A 5,494-nucleotide genomic window follows, 5' to 3' on the forward strand; every position below is an offset into this window, starting at 1 on the left:
GATGAAATCCAGCTACATTAGCCTCTCTCTTCTGGTATCACTTCTGTCATAATCTCTGTGATATGAAATAGAATATTAGGGCTGGAATGATTCATGATTTATTTATTATTTTTTCTAGGAAAGATTCTTGTATTTCTTTATCATTTCCGAGAGGTGCTCATTAAGCTGTCACCTGCTAATGCTAATGGTTATAATTCCACTGCTTCTTCTCGAAGGTGGCTCTGTTCTTTAGTTTAATTTACCTTTAAAGATTTTTGATATGACTTTTTAAAACTACATATGTAGAAGGAGGGAAATTGGCATCAATTATATAAAGGCACGCACGGAGGCATCTTTATAGATATCTGCCAGTGCCACCCACACTTTAAACAATTACAATAACACTCATACTTACAATTTTATATTCATCTCAAGAATAAGTTAATGTTCAAGTAACATATGATAATTGTAAAAGTATCAACAGAGCATATACAAATATGTAAAAAGAATGTTATTAAGGTTGCAAAATTGAGGACTTGAAGGTTACGAAATGACAGAGTTGCCTGTGCAATTTGTTATTTCTCCTAATACATAATACTAGTACTTGGTAAAAGCACTGTCACTAAGACTGTAAACAACTCCAGAAAGGAAGCCCTCATCCCCTTGGGTAATATGTATTTACTGGCTCAAACTGGGTTTTCCAGAGACAAATATGAACAGATGAGTTTAAACAGACTGGTTGGCCTCGTTGAGATTTAGCAAATGTACCGGACCTTCTTCTTAAAGAAAGGCCCCAACACCTGTTGAAGGGTTGGCGGGGATATTGGCCTATGAAGTTATATCTACATTTAAAACAAAAACAACAAAAACAACAAAAAACCCACCCATAGCAGCCAGTCTCAGAGCTTGGGTCTGTAGACTCAGGCTCATGCTATGGCACTAAAAATAGCAGTGTAGTTGTTCTTGCATGGGCTGATGCTTGGGCCATGAGAATCAACCCTGTTGCTGGGTTTCAAAGCCCAAGCAGAAATGTCTATACTGCTATTTTTAGCACCACAGAGTGAGCCCTGCAAGTCCGAGTCTGTAGGCCTAGGCTCTGAGACTCACTGCTGCATTTTTTGTGGGCTTTTTTCAGTGTAGACGTACCTGCAGACTCCCCATGTGGAAGATGAGTGATTTCAGGTAGGTTGATTACTACATGTGTAGGAACTTTTGTTATTTTTATGTATTTTTTCTGCCATTTTTTTAATCCTAAGAACAAAGGTACTCCCCTGAGAAAGAGCTGTGTGCTAACTTGTAACACTGGCACATTCTGTTCATAGATACCACAGGGTATGACAAGGGGCTGTGGAGTCTTAAAACCCTTGGTCAGAAGGGAGAGAGATGTAGGTCTGCACCCAAGAGAGGTGGTGACTAGGAGTCTGAAACCTAATGTGGGTGCTGTTGAGGGACCATATGTGTGTGTGGGGGGGAGTACAGAATTTAGGTACAGTTACTCCAAAACTGTGACATTCATGATGCATCTTTTCTTCTTGGAAAGTATTTTATTGGCTTAAAGAAGAGAACAGTAGATGGTGGGACTTTTGTGTTATGACCCAAGGAAGTGTCTATTCCCAAGCCTCAAACTGCTGTATATAGTACATTACATAGATATCAAGAAATATAACTCAGTAGTGACCTAGATAATGCAGTGGTGTTGGATTTCTAATTTTCAGTCATTATTTTTATGACAGGATTCAAATCTATTGCAAATTACAAGAGTATAAACCTACATCTCTTTTTTTAGTCATCTGTATACTTTGTCAACCCAGTAGGATCCAAAACACCAAATTTGATGCAATTGCCACCACCTCCTTTAAAGGGCTGGGGTGGGGGGAGAGATGTGTTGCTAGCTCTGCCATACATCAGAAAGGAGGTGGATTTACAGAACAGCAGGGAACCTCAGAAGTCATCAGCCATAATCTACACAACCTGGCTGTAGCCTGAAATGATACTGTACCTTTACTTTGATGTACACTAACAGTTGTGACACTGAATAGAATAGATTTTTTAAATTGCATTTCCATGAGACATAGTACACTAATATAGACTCACTATTATTTCTTTACTTCATTCCTATTTTATCATACATGCTTTATCATTGCAAGCTTTAATTAATTTGCATAAAATTGGTTTTATATGACCTGTAAGAGGTTTCCTCACTAACTTAGTTGCACTTATATGTCCAGTTATCTAGGTCTCAGGAAAGTATAACGAATGCTACATACTAATAAAGAAAGAAAAAAAGGACACTTCTATTTTAAAATAACATGATTAATCAGAAATGTTTAAATTAAGCCAAATTTACATTTTGGCAAAATAAGATATATGGATAGTCATCATATCAAGGCAATACTTGCTATAACTAACAGTGAAATGAATTGTACTCACTCATAGACCTCACAATAAGATGACAATGAGGCACAACAATAAACATTTCCATACACCTGGCAAGAATAATCATTTCTTCCAGATAAGTGTCTGGCTGTGTTGGGGAAAGGTTACATCCCCCACTTCCCATCTGCTGCCCTTTTATACAATTACCAGCAGTCACTTTGTAAAATGTTAAAAGCACACAAAGAGTGAGGGTATATTGCCCCAACAATTAATTTTAAGGAATGTTTTAATGATCGTGCACATAGATAGCACCTGGCAACCCAACAGATTCCCAAGGCACTTCACAAACTTTTGCTAACTGATTGGATGCACAAGGATCACATTATCCTCAATCTGAAATAGTTACCAACAGGTTCTTTAGGTAGTAAAGAACTAGGTGATTGGCTGTATAGGACAACATACATGATGCCTGGACCTTACCCCAAGACCCCAGAGGAAGGGGCAGCTGCTGCTAAGAAATACAACATGAGGGTGGAGGACTATGAGGACTATGAGCCACATCCGGATGATGGCATAGGGTATGGTGATTATCCCAAACGTTCTGACCAATCTCATCATGAAAGAGACCCCTGGTATCAGTGGGACTACCCCGTCTGAGACAAAACCGGGGAGAGCCAATGCATTGGCACTTCGACATGTTTCTCCGGACCCGTGTTGACACATCCCCCACTGTGGTACACTGGCACACTATGCACAATCACTTCTTCCTCTTTATTGGCTTCATGCTGTTTATGTTCTGGCTTGGAGAAATGTGCCCATCCTACATGCCTGTGGGACTGAAGCAGTATCCTTACAATAACCTGTACCTGGAGCAAGGGAGCGATCCCAGCAAAGAGCCCCCAGAGGTGAAGAATTATGAAATCTGAAAGATGCATTGAAATGTAGCTCTTCTCCAGAGTGTTCACTGCAGGATGCACTAACCACTTGTTCTCTTAGGCATTTACTCTTAATGAAATATATTGTGAAAACTCTTGTGGTGGATTTCTTTTCTTTGAAGAGGCAATAAAGGGGGCACTACTCATGTATCTGCAACTTTGGGTACCTAAGTATCTTTGAATATCTATCTCTATATGCCAAAGTCATTTGCACTTAGGCACCTAATGTTGCTTTTTAAAAATAGTACCCAGTTACTTTGGGAAAATGTAGCCTAGATTTTATTTCAAATTTAAATACAGTGACAAAATCAAATTAGAGTCTTTAAATGATTTCCAAATGCTGATTTGGGAAAATTAAAAAAAAAAAGTGTTCAAAAACTTTTCACCTTGACCTGCATTCATTTGGAGAGCTTGTTGGATTTTGCTCAGAATGCTTTATTAAAAAATGAAACATAATAAAACAAGACCAACACACACAAACACACCACAGTGACCTTCAGCAGACATTCAGCAGAACCTGACAAAATTCTGATTGAAGAAAGATTGATTCTCTAAAGTTTGAGTGGTCAGACATGCACTGAATTTGTTGAGGTTCATTGCAACATCCTAGAAAGTATTTCCAGCCCTTCTATCCTAATGAGCTTATTAGTAAAAGTCTGAAAGGATCACAGATTGTCTATCAAGAAAGATTGTCAGTCACACACTGTTAGCAACTCTGCTGTGATTTATACACCAGGAGCATAAAGAAAATGGCGCTACAAATGGAGTCTTATTGTGCCCCACAGTCAGTGCGGTAACACAAAATAAAACATGCAGCACAAAGGCCCTCATGTTTGGGGGGGAGAAAAATAAGTTCTGGATGAGGAAATCATAGAAAATTGGATGGAATGGTACCTTTCTCCTGTTGTTTCCTCCAGTGATAATTATATCTCATAAGAGAAATTGAGTTACCTGCAGTAGTAATAGCCATGGTCAAAAATGTGCTATTAAATGCCATTGAAAAGAAAAAATCTCTAACTTAGCTCAACTGCTGTTAGTAAAAAGCATTTTCTAAGTTCTCTTCATTCAATATATTGAGGCATGAAAGATTCACACTATAGTTTTAGATCCAACTGAGAATTTTTTTCAGATTCTCACTTTAGTTTGTGTGGAGCAGCAGGAACTATAGATAATTATATTTATGAAAAATACAATTTGGGAAAAAAAGTTGCGGGAATTTGCTTATGACCAAAATATTTTCAAATTCTTAAAAAAAAGGGAAGGTTGTAATATAATTCTTCTCGCTAAGGCTTGGGAGAACTGCAGATAAATTTATGATGTTATGTTAAACGGAAAATGAGTATATCTGATAGATGAAGCAAGATTTGAAAAGGGGCTTATTTTCTACAGCTCCAGTTCCACAAAGCACTTAATTTTAAGCATATGCTTTAGTCCTATTGAAGTCAATAGTACTATGGCACATGCTAACATGCTTTGTTGAAATGACAGTAATCAGGGCATGGTAGTTGCAAAAATAATTCACTTGACATTTTCAAAGCAAAGAAATGTGTGACTGTGTTTCGCCTTATCTGGCAATTACTCCTTCCACGAGGATATACTTTAGGAGTTTGAGGGAGAGAGATAGATGGGCAAATATTGCTGTTCTTCAGAGCTGAAGGCAGGGCCGCCCCGGGGGAGGGGGAGACAGAAAGTTGTTTTCTGGCACTGAGGAATCAGACCTTTTCTCTAGTGTTTGTTTAGGGTAAATGGAATAATGAGCATGTGCACAGTTTTATTTATTTATTTTACGTTCCCACTGAAAACCTCCAGAGCAGGACCGAATTGCACCCCAAAACAGTCCCAAAACCCCTCTCAGAAACACATAGCAAGTTCAAATACAGTATCTCCTCCCTTAAGCTTATTAAAAAGTTACTAGACTAAAAAAGTTAATATACAAGCCTCCTAATTATGAGTCAGATTGTGCCTGACTGCTGGACTGGTATGCAAGAAGAAGGAGTTAGAAACTTCCCTCCTTTGTGCTACCTGGAAGTTAGGCATACTTGAGTGCAGTGACTTCACTCAGGAGGAGATAGGGTCAAAAGGGGGCTTCGCTCTCCCTGCCCTACACAGGCCACTAACGTTGGTGAGACATGCAGGAGTGTTCCGGAGTGGTACAGCTCAGCACCATCTATTTCTATCAAGCAAAACAATGCCCTAAGTGTGCT

The 5,494-nt window shown here is 38.7% G+C and overlaps 1 pseudogene; it reads left to right on the forward strand.

Annotated features, from left to right (window-relative positions):
- The first annotated feature begins 2,817 nt into the window (after positions 1-2,817).
- On the forward strand, positions 2,818-3,281 carry LOC123364990 (annotated as a pseudogene).
- Positions 3,282-5,494: the final 2,213 nt, after the last annotated feature.

This window comes from Mauremys mutica, chromosome 2 (genome assembly GCF_020497125.1).
Source record: "Mauremys mutica isolate MM-2020 ecotype Southern chromosome 2, ASM2049712v1, whole genome shotgun sequence".
Taxonomy (NCBI): domain Eukaryota; kingdom Metazoa; phylum Chordata; order Testudines; family Geoemydidae; genus Mauremys; species Mauremys mutica.